We start from the raw sequence: 21,379 nt of genomic DNA, 5'->3' as shown, positions 1-21,379 counted from the left end.
GAAAGAAAGCATGTTGGTAAGGCAGGTCCTCTGTCCAGTCCCCATTGCAGTGGTCTGGGTTATAAATCAGAGTTAGGATAATTTGCCCAATAGCTCCCATTGTTAGGGAGTTTAGCAAAATGTGTTTTCTTCTGGTAGGATTTGCCGTGTCAGCCAGGCTCCAAACCCTTGACTCATAGGTAACTTTGTTTCTTTAACATTTGGGTTCATCTTAGTTGATAAAAGCATTTATTTTCATCTCTCAGATCACATGTCCTAACCCCTAGGTGACTAAGGTTCACTCAGAATGTGACCTTATTTGGAAATAGGGTCTCTACAGAGGTAATCAAGTAAAATGAGGTCATTAAGTCAGGTCCTAATGTAATATGACTGTGACCTTAAGAAAAAGGGGGGTACTGAGACACAGAGACAGTCATGCACAGAACGAAGACAGTATGAAGAGACAGAAGGATGCTGTGTGAAGACCGGAGCCACACTGCAGAGACACAGAAGGATGCCATGTAGAGGCCAGAATCACGCTGCTGCAGTCTGATGAAGATCTGAGGCTTCCAAAGCTGGAAGAGGCAAGGAAGAGTCATTCTCTTACAGGTTTCAGAGGTAGCATGACCTTGCTGACACCCGGAGCCTCCAGAACCACGAGGCAATACATTTCTGCATTTTAAAAACACACAGTTGATGGTACTTTGTGATGACAGCCCTAACAAATTAATATAATAATCTTTCGAAAGGAATCAATTTTGTTTAGTCATTAAGAGGATGGGCTTCCAAGTCAGTGAGTCAGTCATTCAGTCAATATTTTCTGAGCTCCCTGCCTTAGGCACTGAGACTACAGACACAATGAAGACAGGCTGGGTTCACTTTTCACACAGCTCACATCAAGCAGAGGAAGACAGATAATGAACAAGCAGAACAGCATACAAAGTGAGTTCAGAATTGGTAAGTGATACCAAGAAACAAAAGTAGGACACTAGTTAAAAAAGAGTTATAGTTGAGGTTCTAAAGGGTGTCATGAAATGCCTCTCTGAAAAGGTAATTTGAGCAGAGATGCAAAGGGTAAAAAAGGAACTAGTCACGTGAATACCTGGCAAAAGAAAATTCTATGTAGCAGGAACACGTCTGCTATATTCCGGGAATGGACAGAGAAAGAGTCTAGGAGAGTCCTGAATTCAAGAGACTGTCATAGGAGATGATGTTTGAATGGCTTGTGAAACCAGGTGAGTCATGGTGGAGATTCTGGATTTTAGACTATGGCTAAAAGAAAATCACTGGAGTCTTTTAAGTACAGAATCCGTGTGACCTGTTTACATTAAAACATTTCTAATTGAAGTATAAAAATAAATGAGAATGAAGATTGGAAGCAAGAAAAGCAGCAACTTAAATGAGAGAGGGGATTGGCTCTGGCTAGTGGGGTAGTGAGGAGGGGCAGTCAATTCAGTTACAATTTTTTTTTTTTGTCTTTTTCTTTTCTTTTCTTTTTTGTGGTAACAAGGTCTCTCTATATTGCCCTGGCTGGTCTAGAACTCCTGGGATCAAGCTAGTCTCCCACTTCTGCCTTCCCAAGTGCTGGGATTACACAGAAATGAGACTCCATGCCTGGCCACCATGATCAATTTAGGATTGAGTTTGGATGAAGGATTGGCTGATAAATTCAGTCTAGCTGGTGAGGGTAAATAAAAGAAGGAATTGAAGATGATTCTTTATGTTCTGATGTGCAACTCAATGGTAATGCCATTAAAGGGAATAAGAAGGAGGAGGGTTGATGGTAGAGAGAGATAGTAGAGTCAAGATTTTCATTTTGCATATGTTTAATTTATGAAGTCTGTTATCACATTTGTACGGAACTGTGGAGCATGCAGTTGTCAGAAACTTATGGGAGAGATTAGTGCTGAAGATATGACTTTGGAAATGATCTACAAATAGAAAAATGAAAGAAAGGGAATGGTCAAAGGGTGTGTCATGGACTGTGCCATCACATAGAGGTTGGCAGAAGAGGAGAAACAAGTAAAAGAATATGTAGTGAGCCTGGAGATTCAGCGGCTGACCAAGGAAAAAAGAAGAACATGACATAGCAGTATTGCACAAAAAACTTTCTTGGTGCAACATGGACAGATTTACAGGAGAGGGGAAGTCCCTCCCAGCAGGAAATAGTGTAAGACACCACACGGAGTGGGAGAGGAGTGTCGGAGAGGAGACTTACAAGACTAGGTGATGTAGCTCAACAGCAAGATGGGGACCCCGTGTCAAGGAGCTGGGAAGGACAGCAGAGGCTTCAGGTCTTTAATAGCCACAGAGTTTGTCTTACCTATGACGAGCAGATATTGAGTGCAGTTTTGTAGGGTATGCCAATCAAGCAGGCTGTAAATCATCAAAAATATACTTATTTGAGCATTCGGATGTGTAAGAATTTGAGTTTGGCACCAGTGGTCCTTGAGCCAAAGATCCTTGATTGCTGTGAGGAGGTAAACATAGAGACCAGCACAGGGCGATGTTAGGTACAGTAAGTTCCTCTTCAAAGAGTCAGCTTGTTCAGCTTCCTTGTTCTTTGTTCTCTATTTCAAAGCCTAACTTCCTCATTCTTTGTACCTCCTTGCCCCTAGTTACAGTAAACAACCTTCCTGCTAGTTTTTATCTATAACCCACAACTGTTCCCTTGCTTACCCACTCTACAACTGCCCTTCCTACCAAAACTATTCTACTCACCAAAAACCACTCGTCCTACCACTGTAACCCATATCCCTACTCTATTTGAAATAGCCAATCGGGATTAGTGTAGATTTTGCAGTCAGGCTCCAGCCAATGGGAACAGGACACAGAAAAAAGGGCTAACCTCTTTAGGGATAAAAACCCCTTTCTCTCGTTTGTTAGGTGTGCTCTTGCAGTGGCCAGAAGGGCAAGTGGCACCCTTCTGCAGAAGTAAATTTGCCTTGCTGAGAAATCCTTTGTTTGAGTGCTCATTTTCCTTGCAAGTCTAAGTTCTTATTTCCAACAGGGAAATCTTTGACCTGTTTATATAACAAAAGATGAGATAGAAAGGCAGAAAGCTCAAGGATGGGAAGAAAAGTGAGTGAGCAAGAGAGATTAAGAGACACAGAGTGAGATGGTAACTTGGAAAAGTAGTGAAGAAAATCTCAGGAAGAAGGGAGCATTCCACGACTGCTGGGGGTTCAAGAAGAGGAGGACAGAGAATTGATGCTGGATGTGCCTGAACAAGACAATTGACAAACTTGATGAGAGCAGTTTCAGTGGAATAGTTGGGGAGAGAAAACCTGGATTGGAGCATGCTAAGGAATGGAAATAGAGATGTGAGTATCTACAGCTCTTCCAAGGAAGACTTTCTGTTTTAAGGTATGTTGTCTGAAGGAAAGCAGAGATGTGGGCTAGTTGCTCTACAATAGGAGTTGTGAGAGTGCTTTTAAAACCTTTTTAATGAGAACCATTACAGCATTCAGTCTTGGTGGTGGGGGCAAAGAGAACATCCTTTCCCTGGTTTCAGGTTTCCCTGCGATTTCAGGTTCCTTCACCAGAAGGAACCTTTGGCCTTTTGTAAGCGCTTTGCTCCTCACAGTGGAGAATGAGTTTACTCGTCTATAGTGGAAACACATTGGTCCTGTTTCTCAACATAAGTCATATAAATGAAATCATACAATGGATGGAGTTGATCTATTAAAAGTTTGCAAATACTAGGAAATTTTTTTCCCTTTTTTTCTTTCTGTGCCAGACTAGGATGAGACAGCCATCCTGGATAAGTGTCCCTACTCTAGACCTAAACTTTTCTTTAGGAAGGCTTTTCTAAGGTCTAAACTGGATTGGGAAGCAAAGCATGTCAGCAAGCCCTTTGGCCAAGAATTTAAAGATTCTCTACAATGGATTTTCAGTAACAATGATGAAAATCTTATTTCTATTACCCTATTTCAATCGAGTCTAGCTCAATAGATTCCATACTTGAATCCATATAATATATAAATATGTTGTGCATTGACCTGTTAAAAATGTACAAATTGGATATTGGAAAGAATGATTTGGTATAATAGAAAATAAATGTTGGGGATATGGGAAGGAGAATTGTAACTGGAGGAACCAAGACAATGAGTAGGCTGGACCTGCCGGTCTGTATGTCCACTGCAACAGAAGAGAAAGTGGAAGAGAAAGAGCAGGAAGGAAGACTTGGGATGAAATCTTGACTCCATGGTTTAGCAAGCTAGATGGCTTGGGAATCTTTTTAAATCTCTCTTTTATTTTTATTTGTGAAATGGGAATAGTAATACTTATCATAAATTTGTTGTGAAGCATACATGAAATTTCTAATGCAAAATACTTAGCAAAGGATCTGGTCCTCATAATTGGTAAATAAATGATGATAATATCTGTAGTAATGCATCTATAATAATAAGTGTATACATTAGGCAAGATGAAGTACAGAAAAGTGTGTGGGAATATATAGACATCCTTCTGGTGTCTAGCAAAGTTGCTAAATTTGTAGTTTGCACATCCATAAAGCCAGAGGAATTTTCTAGAGATTTCAATATAAATAACTTTTCATGTCTTTCTTCAGTGAAAAAACCTTTTCGGTGTTTGGTGTTCAAAAAGTCTTTTTGGCATTCTCTTCAGGCAGGATGAAAACTGTTCTTGCTCTTGGAAACTGAGCAACCTGGAACAGATGATTGGCCTGCTTCATACTTTTAGTTCCAGGAAAATTTAACTTCACTTGAAAATGGAAAAGTTTGTGGAAAAGTCTGAGAGCAGCTTTTTATCACAGAGTGTTTATAGAGAGTGTGAGAACAGACACTTTTGTTTCTCCTGATTCTCTCTTTATTGATCACGCAGTTTAGACAAAAGCCCTTATCAAAGTTTCTACCAAATTCTAATGATTTTCTTCAATGATATGCAATGAATAACTGAAGGAGAGTTTCATGAGAGCACAGTGCCTATTAGTCCACACTCTTTTTTCTACTAGCGAGGCATCCCATATCAGAGATGTTAATAACATTGTCTGCCAGTTCCTTTTAAGGGAGGACACTACCCTAAGGTAAAAGGTAAAATTTATAAAATACATATATTAAGGCATTCAGTTTCATTCACACACAGACACACACAGACACACACACACACACGATCTACTGTATTTCCTGTACCATGGAGTGTTCTCTTCCACCCCTTGGAAATTAATCCCCTTTACTCCTCCTCCCCAACTACCAGGCAAATACTTTCTGATTCTATCTCCATCTATTTGTTTTGCCTGTGTTTGAATTTGTTGATATGGAATGATGAAGTATATATTCTTTGTGTGGGACTTTTTTTTCCACTCCACAGAATATTTTTGAAATTAATGTTGTTTCTGATATCCACAATCGATTCCTTTTTATTGTTTATTGGCTGGTTGAAATATTATTCTTTTGTAAACTGTCCGCCCAGGTCTTTTGTCAATTACCTTATTTTTTTTTTTTTACTGGTAATCTTTAGAAGTTATTTACATATTTTGGACACAAATTTTTATCAGATATAAATATTGTGAATATATTTTCAGAGTGAGAGTCTTGTGTATTTGTTGCTTTGATGGTACATTTTGATAACCACAAATTTAAAATTGTATCAAGTCTGACTTATCAATTATTTATTTTAATACTAGAGAATTTTGGTCTAGTGTAAGTAATCTTTGTCTACCCTGAGAGTGAGAAGATATTCTCTGTGTTTTCTTTGAGAAGCTATATGGTTCTAACTTTCAACATTATGCCTATGATACAACTCTATTCAGTTTTATGAATGGAACAAGGTAAGTTTCAAGGTATATATAGGTATTTAAATAAGGTTTATTGTGGTATAATTTACATGAAATAAAATTCATCTTTTTGAAGTATACTTGATAAGTTTTGACAAAAGCATACAATTCTGTAACTTCTACCACAATTGAGGTACAGAAAACATTTATCAACTCAAAGTTTTCTAGTGCTCCTTTTCAATCAATTCCTTTTACTTCAAATGCTGATATGTCTCTGTCCCTTTAGTTTTGCTCTTTCTACAATGTCATATAAATGAAATCATGCAATATATAGTCTTTTCTGTCTGATTTCTTTCACATACCACAATGCATTTGACGTTCTTCCGTACCACTGAATGGATCAGCAGTTCATTCTTTTTATTGCTGAGTAGAATTTGAATGCATGGGTTTACCACAAATTTTTTATTCATTCACTAGTTGATGGATATTTGGGTTGCTTTTAATTTTTGCCTATCGTGAATGAGCTTCTATGAACATTTGTGTGTGGGTCTTTTGTGGATATGTTTCCATTTATCTACATGAATCATATGGAAACTGTATGTTACATTAATAAGAAACTGGCCAGCTGTTTTCCAAAAGCGACTGCTTCATTTTGCCTTTCTATCAGCAATATATGAGAGTTACTCACATCATCCCTGATACTTGGTATTTCTTAGTCTTTTTAAATTTTAGGCATTCCAGTAGGTATGCAGTAATATCTCACTGTGACTCTAATTTGCATTCTAATAACGAGTATCTTTTCATGTATTTATTGGCCATCTGTATAGCTCCTCTAGTGAAATCTCTGTACAAATATTATTTTAAAATTCTATTTGGATTGTCATCCTATTATTAAGTTATAAGAATTCTTTACATAATCTGGACATGTGTTTTATCAGTTATGTGTTTTGCAAATATTTTTGCCCAATCTCTGTGCGTGTATTTTTTATTATGAATGAGTGTTGAAGTTGTCTAATCCCTTTTCAGTGCATTAAATGGAATAATCATGTGCTTTTTCCTTTCTATCCTGCTGAAATAGTAACTCACATTGTTTGATTTTTGAATATTGAACAAACTTTACATTCTTGGGATAAGCATTATCACTTGATAAAATCATATGTGCATACATTGCTGGATTCTATTTGCTAGAATTTTGCTGAAGATTTTATAAACATCTATGTTCATGAAGGCTACTGGCCTATAGTTGAATTTTCTTATAATGTCTTTTTCTGGTTTCAGTATCAGTGTGATGCTATCTTCATAAAATAATTTAAGTAATATTTACTTCCCTTCTATTTTCTGGAAGATTTTGTGTAGGATTGGTGTTATTTCTTCCTTAAATGTTTGGCAGAATTTATCAGTGAAGTCATCTTGGTAGGAGTTTTCTTTCTGAGAAGGTTTTAACTACTAATTAAATTTAATAATAAGGACTGTTCAGGTTACCTGTTTCTTCACATGTGGGCTTTAGTACTTCGTGTCTTTCAAAAAAATGTATTCTTTTCATCTAAGCTACAGAATACATTGATGTAATGTTGATTGTAAGATTCCTTTGTTATCTTTTTAATGTCCATGGAATCTACAATAGAATATCTTTCTTCCAGGTAGGGTAATTTGAGTCTTCTTTTTTTTCCCTTTCTGACTAGAGGTTTATAATTTTATTGATCACATCAATGAATCAGTTTTTAATGTCATTTACTTCCTCCAGTGCTTTTTTCACTTTTCCATTTCATTGATTTCTACTCTTTGTCATTCTTTTTCTGCTTATTTTGGGATTAATTTTTCTAGTTTCTTAAGACAATAGCTTAGATTAAAGGTTGACAAATCACAGCCTGTGGCGTATTTCTGTATAATCTCTTAGCTAAGAATGAAATTTATGTTTTAAACTGTTGTAAAACTATATAAAGTAAAGCCAAATAATATTCAATAATATTCAGTAGAGACCATAGTGGTCCACAAAGCTTAAAACATTTACTATCTGGGCTGGGCTTGGTGGCTCATGCCTGTAATCGCAGTACTTTGGGAGGCCAAGGAGGGCGGATCACCTGAGGTCAGGAGCTCGAGACCAGCGTGGCCAACACGGTGAAACCCTGTCTCTACTAAAAATACAAAAATTAGCTGGGTGTGGTGGTGCACACCTGAAATCCCAGCTACTTGGGAGGCTGAGGTGGGAGAATCACTTGAAACTGGGAGGCAGAGGTTGCAGTGAGCAAAGATCGTACCACTGCACTCCAGCCTGGGTGACAGATCAAGACTCCGTCTCAAACAAACAAAAAAGTTTACCATCTGTTCACTCATTTTTAAATGTTTACTAATTGCTGGCTTAGATAATTGATTTATGATATTTTGTCTTTTTTAATATAAACATTTAAAACTACAACTTTCCCGTGAATCACTGTTTCAGCAGCATCTCACAACGTTGTTATGTTGTGGGCTTTTTTCCCCATTCAGACAAAACTTTAATTTCTTTCGTGATTTCTTCTTTGCTCCAGGGTTTTTTTTTTTTTTTTTTTTTTGAGACGGAGTCTCGCTCTGTCGCCCAGGCTGGAGTGCAGTGGCCGGATCTCAGCTCACTGCAAGCTCCGCCTCCCGGGTTTACGCCATTCTCCTGCCTCAGCCTCCCGAGTAGCTGGGACTACAGGCGCCCGCCACCTCGCCTGGCTAGTTTTTTTGTATTTTTAGTAGAGACGGGGTTTCACCATGTTAGCCAGGATGGTCTCGATCTCCTGACCTCGTGATCTGCCCGTCTCGGCCTCCCAAAGTGTTGGGATTACAGGCTTGAGCCACCGCACCGGGCCTACTGCTCCAGGGGTTATTAAGTGTTGCATAATTTCCAAATATTTATATAGGTGTTCCCTCCACCACTTTTCTCATTACTGATTTTTAGATAAACTCTATTTTGGTCAGAAAACACATTTTATATTATTTCAGTCCTTTTAAGTGTATTGAAAGTTGTTTAAGATCCAAAACAAATGCTATCTTGGTAAATATTTTGTTTACACTTGAAACTAATTTGTATTCTGTTGTCTTTGGGTGTTTTATGTACGCTGATTACAGAGATTCTTTTTTATACAGATACTGTTTTGCTTAAAAAAATACTTTGTTGAAATATATCCTTTTCTTCCATCTAGTAGACAAAGTGCCTTGGCCAAAATTCAATTCACTCAATATCTGCAAGTTAAATTTTGAACTCTTTAATCTGTTTTTTGTATAAGTCTTCTGTCTTTACATTAGTCTCATGCTCTTTTTATTACTATAGCAAGTACTGATAACAGGTGGTGTGTATTCTAGTATTACTTTAACAACGTTGTTTGACTATTCCAGATCCTTTGAAACTCCACCATAATTTAGAAATGCCTATCTCTTTTTTCGGAAGTATCTGCTTGAAATTTGTTTAGAATTACATTAAATCTGTAGATCAATTCTGGAAGGACAAATATTTTTAAAAGTATTGAATCTTTCAATCCATGAATATAGTATATTTAGGTGTTCTGTAATTTCTCTCAAAAATGTTTTATTGTTTTTAATGTAAGGGTTTTACATAACTTTTTTTTATTTTTATACTTTAAGTTCTAGGGTACATGTGCACAATGTGCAGGTTTGTTACATATGTATACATGAGCCATGTTGGTGTGCTGCACCCATTAACTCGTCATTTACATTAGGTATATCTCCTAATGCTATCCTTCCCCCTTCCCCCCTCCCCCCTCCCCACAATAGGCCCTGGTGTGTGATGTTCCCCTTCCTGTGTCCAAGTGATCTCATTGTTCAATTCCCACCTATGAGTGAGAACATGTGGTGTTTGCTTTTCTGTTCTTGTGATAGTTTGCTGAGAATGATGGTTTCCAGCTGCATCCATGTCCCTACAAAGGACACGAGCTCATCCTTTTTTATGGCTGCATAGTATTCCATGGTGTATATGTGCCACATTTCTTAATCCACTCTGTCACTGATGGACATTTGGGTTGATTCCAAGTCTTTGCTATCGTGAATAGTGCTGCAATAAACATATGTGTGCATGTGTCTTTATAGCAGCATGATTTATAATCCTTTGGGTATATCCCCAGTAATGGGATGGCTGGGTCAAATGGTATTTCTAGTTCTAGATCCTTGAGGAATCGCCACACTGTTTTCCACAATGGTTGAACTAGTTTACAGTCCCACCAACAGTGTAAAAGTGTTCCTGTTTCTCCACGTCCTCTCCAGCAGCTGTTGTTTCCTGACTTTTTAATGATTGCCATTCTAACTGGTGTGAGATGCCATCTCATTGTGGTTTTGATTTGCATTTCTCTGATGGTGAGTGATGATGAGCATTTTTTCATGTGTCTGTTGGCTGTATGAATGTCTTCTTTTGAGAAGTGTCTGTTCATATCCTTTGCCCACTTTTTGATGAGGTTGTTTGTTTTTTTCTTGTAAATTTGTTTGAGTTCTTTGTAGGTTCTGGATATTAGCCCTTTGTCAGACGAGTGGATTGCAAAAATTTACTCCCATTCTGTAGGTTGCCTGTTCACTCTGATGATAGCTTCCTTTGCTGTGCAGAAACTCTTGGGTTTAATTAGATCCCATTTGTCAATTTTGGCTTTTGCTGTCATTGGTGTTTTAGACATGGAGTCCTTGCCCGTGCCTATGTCCTGAATGGTATTACCTAGGTTTTCTTCTAGGGCTTTTATGGTATTAGATCTAACATTTAAGTCTCTAATCCATCTTGAATTAATTTTCGTATAAGGAGTAAGGAAAGGATCCAGTTTCAGCTTTCTATTTATGGCTAGCCAGTTTCCCCAGCACCATTTATTAAATAAGGAATCCTTTCCCCATTTCTTGTTTTTGTCAGGTTTGTCAAAGATCAGATGGCTGTAGATGTGTGGTATTATTTCTGAGGACTCTGTTCTGTTCCATCGGTCTATATCTCTGTTTTGGTACCAGTACCATGCTGTTTTGGTTACTGTAGCCTTGTAGTAAAGTTTGATGTCAGGTAGCGTGATGCCTCCAGCTTTGTTCTTTTGGCTTAGGATTGTCTTGGCAATGTGGGCTCCTTTTTGGTTCCATATGAAGTTTAAGGTAGTTTTTTCCAATTCTGTGAGAAAAGTCATTGGTAGCTTGATGGGGATGGCATTGAATCTATAAATTACCTTGGGCAGTATGGCCATTTTCACAATATTGATTCTTCATATCCATGAGCATGGTATGTTCTTTCATTTGTTTGTGTCCTCTTTTATTTCACTGAGCAGTGGTTTGTAGTTCTCCTTGAAGAGGTCCTTCACATCCCTTGTAAGTTGGATTCCTAGGTATTTTATTCTCTTTGAAGCAGTTGTGAATGGGAGTGCATTCATGATTTGTCTCTCTGTTATTGATGTATAAGAATGCTTGTGATTTTTGCACACTGATTTTGTATCCTGAGACTTTGTTGAAGTTGCTTATCAGCTTAAGGAGATTTTGGGCTGAGATGATAGGGTTTTCTAAATATACAGTCATGTCATCTGCAAACAGGGACAATTTGGCTTCTTCTTTTCCTAACTGAATAGCCTTTCTTTCTTTCTCTTGCCTGATTGCCCTAGCCAGAACTTCCAACACTATGTTGAATTGGAGTGGTGAGAGAGGGCATCCCTGTCTTGTGCCAGTTTTCAAAGGGAATGCTTCCAGTTTTTGCCCATTCAGTATGATATTGGCTGTGGGTTTGTCATAAATAGTTCTTATTATTTTGAGGTACATTCCATCAATACTGAATACATTGAGAGTTTTTAGCATGAAGGGCTGTTGAATTTTGTCAAAGGCCTTTTCTGCATCTATTGAGATAATCATGTGGTTTTTGTCTTTGGTTCTGTTTATATGCTGGATTACGTTTATTGATTTGTGTATGTTGAACCAGCCTGGCATCCCAGGGATGAAACCCACTTAGTCATGGTGGATAAGCTTTTTGATGTGCTGCTGGATTCAGTTTGCCAGTATTTTATTGAGGATTTTTGCATCAATGTTCATCAGGGATATTGGTCTAAAATTCTCTTTTTTTTGTTGTATCTCTGTCAGGCTTTGGTATCAGGATGATGTTGGCCTCGTAAAATGAGTTAGGGAGGATTCTCTCTTTTTCTATTGATTGGAATAGTTTCAGAAGGAATGGTACCAGCTCCTCCTTGTACCTCTGGTAGAATTCATCAGTGAATCCGTCTGGTCTTGGACTTTTTTTTGGTTGGTAGGCTATTAATTATTGCCTCAATTTCAGAGCCTGCTATTGGTCTATTCAGGGATTCAACTTCTTCCTCGTTTAGTCATGGGAGAGTGTATGTGTCCGGGAATTTATCCATTTCTTCTAGGTTTTCTAGTTTATTTGCGTAGAGATGTTTATAGTTTTCTCTGTTGGTGGTTTGTATTTCTGTGGGGTCAGTGGTGATATCCCCTTTATCAAATTTTATTGCATCTATTTGATTTTTCTCTCTTTTCTTCTTTGTTAGTCTTGCTAGCAGTCTATCAACTTTGTTGATATTTTCAAAAAACCAGCTCCTGGATTCATTGATTTTTTGGAGAGTTTTTTGTGTCTCTATGTCCTTCAGTTCTGCTCTGATCTTAGTTATTTCTTGCCTTCTGCTAACTTTTGAATGTGTTTGCTCTTGCTTCTCTAGTTCTTTTAATTGTGATGTTAGGGTGTCAATTTTAGATCTTTCCTGCTTCTCTTGTGGGCATTTAGTGCTATAAATTTCCCTCTACATACTGCTTTAAATGTGTCCCAGAGATTCTGGTATGTTGTGTCTTTGTTCTCATTGGTTTCAAAGAATATCTTTATTTCTGCCTTCATTTCGTTATGTACCCAGTAGTCATTCAGGAGCAGGTTGTTCAGTTTCCACGTAGTTGAGCAGTTTTGATTGAGTTTCTTGCTCCTGAGTTCCAGTTTGATTGCACTGTGGTTTGAGAGACAGTTTGTTATAATTTCTGTTCTTGTACATTTGCTGAGGAGTGCTTTACTTCCAACTCTGTGGTCAATTTTGGAATAAGTGTGATGTGGTGCTGAGAAGAGTGTATATTCTGTTGATTTGGGGTGGAGATTTCTGAAGATGTCTATTAGGTCTGCTTGGTGCAGAGTTGAGTTTGATTCCTGGATATCCTTGTTAACTTTCTGTCTAATGTTGACAGTGGGGTGTTAAAGTCTCCCATTATTATTGTATGGGAGTCTAAGTCTCTTTGTAAGTCTCTAAGGACTTGCTTTATGAATCTGGGTGCTCCTGTATTGAGTGCATATATATTTAGGATAGTTAGCTCTTCTTGTTTAATTGATCCCTTTACCATTATGCAGTGGCCTTCTTTGTCTCTTTTGATCTTTGTTGGTTTAAAGTCTGTTTGATCAGAGACTAGGATTGTAACCCCTGCCTCTTTTTGTTTTCTATTTCTTTGGTAGATCTTCCTCTATCCCTTTATTTTGAGCCTATATGTGTCTCTACCTGTGGATGGGTCTCCTGAATACAACAAACTGATGGGTCTTGACTCTTTATCCAGTTTGCCAGTCTGTGTCTTTTTATTGTACCATTTTGTCCATTTACATTTAAGGTTAATATTGTTATGTGTGAACTTAATCTTGTCATTATGATATTAGCTAGTTATTTTGCTCGTTAGTTGATGCAGTTTCTTCCTATCATCAATGGTCTTTACATTTTGGCATGTTTTTGCAATGGCTGGTACCATTTGTTCCTTTTCATGTTTAGTGCTTCCTTCAGGATCTCTTATAGGGCAGGCCTGGTGGCGACAAAATCTCTCAGCATTTGCTTGTCTGTAAAGGATTTTGCTTCTCCACTGACGAAACTTAGTTTGGCTGGATATGAAATTCTGGGTTGAAAATTATTTTCTTTAAGAATGTTGAATATTGGCCCCCACTCTCTTCTGGCTTGGAGAGCTTCTGCTGAGAGATCTGCTGTTAGTCTGATGGGCTTCCCTTTGTGTGTAATCCGACCTTTCTCTCTGGCTGCCCTTAAGATTTTTTCCTTCATTTCAACTTTGCTGAATCTGACAATTATGTGTCTCGGAGTTGCTCTTCTTGAGGAGTATCTTTGTGGCATTCTCTGTATTTCCTGAATTTGAATGTTGGCCTGCCTTGCTAGGTTGGGGAAGTTCTCCTGGATAATAATCCTGCAGAGTGTTTTCCAACTTGGCTCCATTCTCCCCATCACGTTCAGGCACACCAATCAGATGTAGATTTGGTCTTTTCACATAATCCCATATTTCTTGGAGGCTTTGTTCATTTCTTTTTACTCTTTTTTCTCTAAACTTCTCTTCTCCTTCATTTCATTCATTTGATCTTCAATCACTGATAATCTTTCTTCCAGTTGATCTAGTTGGTTACTGAAGCTTGTGCATTTGTAACATAGTTCTCGTGTCATGATTTTCATCTCTATCAGCTCATTTCTGGACTTCTCTGCATTGGTTATTCTAGTTATCCGTTCTTCTGTTCTTTTTTGAAGGTTTTTAGTTTGTTTGCACTGGGTACGTTGTTCCTTCTTTAGCTCTGAGAAGTTTGATTGACTGAAGCCTTCTTCTCTCAACTCATCAAAGTCATTCTCCATCCAGCTTTGTTCCATTGCTGGTGATGAGCTGTGTTCCTTTGGAGGGGGAGATGCGCTCTGAGTTTTTGAATTTCCAGCTTTTCTGCACTGCTTTTCCCCCATCTTTGTGGTTTTATCTGCCTTTGTTCTTTGACGATGGTGATGTAGTGATGGGGTTTTGGTGTGGAAGTCCTTTATGTTTGTTAGTTTTCCTTCTAATAGCCAGGACCCTCAGCTGCAGGTCTGTTGCAGTTTGGTTGAGGTCCACTCCAGATGCTGTTGGCCTGGGTATCAGCAGCGGAGGCTGCAGAAGATAGAATATTGCTGAACAGCAAGTGTTGTTGTCTGATTCTTGCTCTGGAATCCTTGTCTCAGAGGTGTACCCAGCCATGTGCAGTGTGAGGTACCAGTCTGCACCTGGTGGGGGATGTCTCCCAGTTAGGCTACTCAGAGGTCAGGGACCCACTTGAGCAGGCTGTCTGTCCGTTCTCAGAATCAACCTCCATGCTGGGAGAACCACTGCTCTCTTCAAAGCTGTCAGACAGGGACATTTACATCTGCAGAGGTTTCTGCTGCTTTTCGTTTAGCTATGCCCTGTCCCCAGAGGTGTAGTCTGCAGAGACAGGCAGGCTTCCTTAGCTGCGGTGGGCTCCACCCAGTTCAAGCTTCCTTGTTGCTTTGTTTCCCTTCTTAAGCCTCAGCAATGGCAGGCACCCCTCCCCCAGCCTAGTTGTGGCCTTGACTGCTGTGCTAGCAATGAGGGAGGTTTCATGGGCATGGGACCCTCCAGGTCAGGTGTGGGATATAATCTCGTGGTGTGCCATTTGCTAAGACCCTTGGTAAAGTGCAGTATTAGGGTGGGAGTTACCCGATTTTCCAGGTGTTGTGTGTCTCAGTTTCCCTTGGCTCGGAAAAGGCTACACAACTCTTTAAGAGATTTATTTCTGGGCACTTGACAGGTTTTGATACTCTTGCAAATGGGGTTTTACAAATTATTTTCCAATTATAGGTTGCCTGTATATAGAAGTGCTATTTATTTTTTAATATATTGACCTTTTAGCACATATTTTTGCTAAGTTCACTTGTTATTTCTAGTATTTTTTACATTGTAGATATCCTATGGTTTCTACATATACAATCAGAATTTTAGTTATCCTTTACCAATTGGTATAACTTTATTTTTTATTCTTTCTTTATGAAGTGGCTAGAAGGCTAGAAGTTCCTCTAAAATATTAGATTAACGTATGAAGAAGCAGTGAAAGGGGACATCCTTGTCTTGTTCTAAATCTTAGTGGGAAAGCATTCAATATTTCACCAATGTGGAGGAAGTTACTAAAGCTTTTTTTTTTTTTAAAGAAATCAAATATCATTTTTAGAAAATTCTCTTTATCTCTAGTATACTGAGAGTTTTATCACAAATAAACTGGAAATTTTATCAAATACTTTTCTGCATTTATTAAGATGATCTTTTTTTTCTATTTTTCTGTTTATGTAGTAATTGATCAATTTGAATATTAAACTTACCTTGCATTTTTGAATTAGATTCCACTTACTCATTATAGATCCATTTTTTATATACTGCTGGATTTGGTTTACTGATGTTTTCTTAAGGGTTTTTGTGTCTATGTTCATGATGAATCTTGACCTGTAATTTTATTATACTGCCTCTACATTTTAAATGTTAGGATTTCACTAGTCTCCTAGAAAGTATAATTGGAATTATTTGTTCCTTTTCTGTCTACTGAAAGCATATATGTATTAATCATATTATTTCTTCCTTAAAAGTTTAATTGGCTTCACCAGTGAAACCGTTTAGTCTTGAAAGTGTTACTTTGTTTTTATTTTGTTTTGTTTTGTTTGTCTTTGATGGGAAAGTTTTTCATAATGAATTTAGTTTTTTTACTAGATATAGGAAAACTCAGATTTTCTGTTTATTCTTTTGTCAGCTTTATTATGTTTTAAGAAATTGTGCATATCATCAAAATTCTTGAATTTATTTACTTAAAACTATTCATACTATCATTTACTACATTTTAAGTATCTTTAGTAATATTGTTTGATTTTTCCTCCTTGATATTGGTAAATTGTGTCTGTTTTGATCAATCTTACTTGGGATTTATCAGTTTTACTAATTGTCTCAAAGCACACATTTTTGGCTTGTTGATTTTTTCTATTGTCTCTTTTCTACCTCCTTAATTTCAGTTTTTATCTTTATTATTTTCTTTCTGCTATGTACGTTTGCTTTTTTGTGCACTCCTGTTTGTCGTTACTTAAAGTGAGATCTTAGGTTATGTATGTATTTGAGAACTTTCTTCTTATCAAATATAAGCATTTAAAATCATAAATTTCCCTCTAAATAATGTTTGATCCATATCCCATAGATTTTTATATATAGTCTTTTTTAGTAATACCTAATATAAAATCTTTGTAATTACTCTAGTTTGACCCATGGGTTTTTCTGTTGTTTTGTTTTGATAATTTTTTTTCCTGGTTGGTTTATTTGCTTTTTAGAAGTGAGTTCAAATACTAAGATATTTTCTAGATGTATAACCCATTGATTTGTAGTTTCATTGTAATCAGAGTCACACATTGTATATGATTTCATTTCATTTCTTTTAGATTCATTGAGGTTTATTATACTGCCCAATGTGTGGTCCATCTTGGTAAATGTCCCATGCATATTTGAAAATGATGTGTATTCTGTTATTGTTAGGTGAGGTTTTCTATAAATGTCAAATGGATCAGGTTGACTGTGTTGTTTAAATTTTTTATAGCTGTAATGATTTTTGTCTTTTTGTTCTGTCATTTACTGAGAAATATTTGCTAAAATCTCCAGTAATGATTGAAATTTGTCTGTCTCTCTCTCCCCTTCTGACAAGTTTTGTTTCACATATTTTAAAGTTGTAATATGAGATTACTATATATTTGAGTTTATAATATTTGATGAATTGATTCTTTTGTCATTATGATATGTATATCTTTATTTTGGTAATATTCTTTTTCTTAAAATATAATTTATTTGATATTAGTATGGTCATATCAGCTTTCTTATGTTGAGGTTTGCATGTTACATCTTTTCCTATATCTTCATGTGTGGCCTATTTGTACCTTTATTTTTAAAGTAGGTTTTATGAAAAAAGCATATTCTTAGGTCTAATCTTTTCATTTAGTTTGACAATTGTTGCCTTTTAATTAGAAGTTTGACTCATTACATTTACAATCATTAATGATATTAGTAAATTTAATCCTAAACTCTGAGTAGTTTTCCCTTTTCTCATATATATTTCTTCTTCTCTTTCTTGTTTTTTTTTCTTCTTTCTAACCTATTATTTAATGAGCTAAAGTTTTTTTAAATTTGCTGGTTTGTTTTTAGTATTCTATTTTATCATTTCTATTGGCTCTTCAGCTATATCCCAGTATTTTTAAGATGATGTGCTAGACATTAATATATGAATATCTAAATTACCATTGGCTATATTAATGTATTATTCTACTTCATAAATAATATTATAAATTCATACCAGTTGAAATCAGTTTACTCACCACAATCTTTGTGCCCTTGTCATATATTTTACTTTGACATACGCTATGAAGGCTGTAATAGGTTTTCATTATTTTGCTTGAAGTCAGCAACAGAATTTTTATTACCCATATATTTGTTTTTTATCTGTATGTCTTGTCCTCCACAGAGTCTATGTCTTAACATTTCCCTTCAGCCAGATACAAATTCCTGTATATTTGTCTATCTAAATATTTTTATATTGTCTTTCAATTTTAAAGAATAATTATGATACATATAGAGTTAAAGGATAATGAAGTTTTTTCTTTTATCATACTTGATCTTATTCTCAAAATATTTGAAGTTAGTGATGAACTGAATCTAAGTAGAATTGCAAGAAAATTCAGATTCAGATCAATTACAGATTAGAGTGACTCAACCATCAACCCTAACAATCAGAGAGAAGATATGTAGACGTTAAAAAAAAAAAAAAGAAAAAAGCAACAAACAAACAAAAACGTGGGGGAATGAATAAAGCCTCCAAGCTCCATGAGGAGGTGTCAAAAGGTCTAACATACATATAAGTGGAACCCCAGATGTCCTTTAGAAGAGAGTTTAAGAATGAATGAGGATTCATCCTGTCTGTGACTCTTTGGGCTGCTAATCCACTGTTGGATCCATTATCAGCTTTCTGTCTCTGAAGACCAAAGAAAGCAAATAAAATAGCTGTAGGTACAAGCAAAAAATATTTGTAGCAGAAACTTATTGTTCTGTCTTGCAACAAAAGGTGTGAGACATTCCTGTAAGTTGATTACTTGAACACTTTGGATGTATGGCTCTAGAATCTAGCCATGCCACATTAGGAAGAGAGCAAGGAAGATAATATCCAAAGACACTTGTAGCATTTATCTGGGTTATCTGGAAATACTATACAGTCTTTCAGGAAGACAGTGTAGTTAGAATAGTTGAAAAATATGGAGACATAATGTTTCTGGTAATAGAAGGCCTAGTAATTATGCATAACTTTGTTATTGAGAAAATTTCCATACAATAGCAACTAAGAGGAATCATCCCTTGCTTATATAGGAGTAGACTTTGCCCTTCTGACTGTCTTAAGATGCCTATTTTCAAACTTCCAGGTATAATTTTTTTTCAAAATATAGTTACAGTAAGAATCCCTTGAGCATTATTCTCTTGCAATATAACAGTTTGTAACTAAAAATAATTTCCCATAACCTTCCTTTGAACATTGTTACCAAACTTGACAGTATTTCCTACTCCAATAACTTCTGGGGAAATTCTTTAAAACAATTATGATTTTGATTTGTGTTACTCTGATAATAGTGATATTGAATATTTTTTCATATGGTTATTGGCTGCTTCTTTGTACCCCAAACATCAGTGCCACACACTATACTCATGTAACAAATCTACAAATGTACCCATGAATCTAAAAGTTTAAATTATTTTTTAAAATGCTGAACAGTTCCCCTATCCCCTAGTTTAATAAAGAATTTAGAGTAAAAAAAATTGAAAAATAGCATAATGTCATGATTATAAATAGATGGATAAGTCAAGTAGAAATGGAGATGATTTTGAATGTGAACAAACAATTTTTAAAGCAACCCCAAAACTTGAGAGTTAAGTTCATACAGTTTTGACTGTTCATGATCACCCTCTACCATCTTACTATTTTATCTTCAAATTCCCAGCAATGTTATTTCTGCAGAGGCAACATTATGTGAAGAATCTTATCTCGTAAAATAAGATTCTTCTAAACGTTTTATCTGAATGAGCTTATAAAAAGGGTTATTGAGGCCGGGCGCAGTGGCTCAAGCCTGTAATCCCAGCACTTTGGGAGGCCGAGACGGGCGGATCACGAGGTCGGGAGATCGAGACCATCCTGGCTAACATGGTGAAACCCCGTCTCTACTAAAAAATACAAAAAACTAGCCGGGCGAGGTGGCGGGCGCCTGTAGTTCCAGCTACTCGGGAGGCTGAGGCAGGAGAATGGCATGAACCCGGGAGGCGGAGCTTGCAGTGAGCTGAGATCCGGCCACTGCACTCCAGCCTGGGCAGCAGAGCAAGACTCCGTCTCAAAAAAAAAAAAAAAAAAAAAAAAAAAAAAAAAAAAAAGGGTTATTGAATAAGAATTTAAAGAAAACCAAGTATCAATCATCTGGAATCATGAGATATTTAGGCTCACTTGGGAGTATATTTGATGCTAACAGGTTAATCTGTGACTACTCAATGTCTCAGCTCAGTTTCCTTTTTTCCATATCTAGAGTGGTGAATGTCTTTACTCAAATAGGTTTTTTAAGACAAAACGTAGCATGTTTGCTTGAGCTGATTAATATTTAAATTGGAATTCCAGAAAGACATTTTCCAAAATGGCCATGTAAAAGAGGTATGAAGTCTAATAGTTAACTTTATAAGTGAATGCCTGGAGCTTCAGAAACCTGAGTGTCTTTGCTGCACTCATTTCCATCATTCCTCTGCTGATAACATACAAGAAGAGAGATAAAAAGGCATTTTTAATAGAATCCATTTGGATGTTACCATATAAAAGATAAATTTTATGACAACTATGAGGCTTTAGGCCAGAATCCCTATTGGTACTTATATACTGGCCCCCCAGCTGCAGAGCTCAAGCTGGACATAAACGTGGCTTTCTGAACTAAGGGTCTGGAGAGCTATGGGCTCAGAACTACACAGTGCTCTTTGGTGTTGGTGTCACTGTTTTACAATGAAGTGAGGGAGGTATTTCTGCAGTGTAGTGCTTTCTGAGGCTACCCCATGCTTCAGATGAAAATGCTGGTTTGTTGATGCTATGTCAAATCATATCTGCAGAATCCTGCGCTCAGAACTTGCCAGCAGCAAATCAATGCCACCCTGCTTAGGGAGAACCTCCTCATGGTATAAGATACTTTCCTTTTTTCTTCCGTAATGGGGTAAACAAAATGTGTCTTTACCCTGACTAGAAAATCCAAATGTGATTGGCAACCATGTTTATCTTTACATCATTTAAAGCATCATTGATATCAATGAATTTTTCATAAACACGAGTTCTGGTGCTGTTGAAACAGTTTTCATGATAATTAGCAGTCTTAGCAAAAAAGAGACTTAGATGGTCTTCAGGAGTATTCCTGCATTTACTGTAACTGTGAGGAATGAGAAATCTGTTCAAATGATATTGCTAGATTTCTAAGTAAAAGCCTTAGGGAAGTTTATATAACTAAATATTAACATCTGAAAATTGAGTTTTCCCTTTACCGAAAAGAAAATTTTCATGCTCAAAAATACTTTGAAAAAAGTCAATTTCACTGAAAAGTGGTGACATAATTATTGAAATAATGTATACTTCCTTTCTAAATCAATACAAATAACATACACTTCCTTTATAAATTAATACAAATGTAAACTAACAAAGATCTCTTTTCTTTGTTTACCCATGGATTTTGAAACTGTTAATATTAACCTAATAGAATAATTATGTTTAGTAACAATGACTCAGTAAAGAGATGTTAAACTAGTTTATTCAAATAGTTAACTTATTTAGAACTAATTTGATTATAAATTTTCCTTGAACAGTCATTCCAGTGCGTG

General features: G+C 36.6%; 1 long non-coding RNA gene across 1 annotated transcript in view; it reads left to right on the top strand.

The window, feature by feature from the left end:
• Window positions 1-2,867: 2,867 nt before the first annotated feature.
• Window positions 2,868-21,379, top strand: part of LOC139355841 (uncharacterized) — a 71,649-nt gene continuing 53,137 nt past the window's right edge. The window contains exon 1 of the long non-coding RNA XR_011607028.1: window positions 2,868-3,302. This is a non-coding gene — a long non-coding RNA (uncharacterized lncRNA). The remainder of the gene's footprint in view (window positions 3,303-21,379) is intronic.

This window comes from Macaca nemestrina, chromosome 8 (genome assembly GCF_043159975.1).
Source record: "Macaca nemestrina isolate mMacNem1 chromosome 8, mMacNem.hap1, whole genome shotgun sequence".
NCBI lineage: Eukaryota > Metazoa > Chordata > Mammalia > Primates > Cercopithecidae > Macaca > Macaca nemestrina.
The sequence above is the reverse complement of the archived record's forward strand: the minus strand, read 5'-3'. Positions and strand labels throughout refer to the sequence as shown.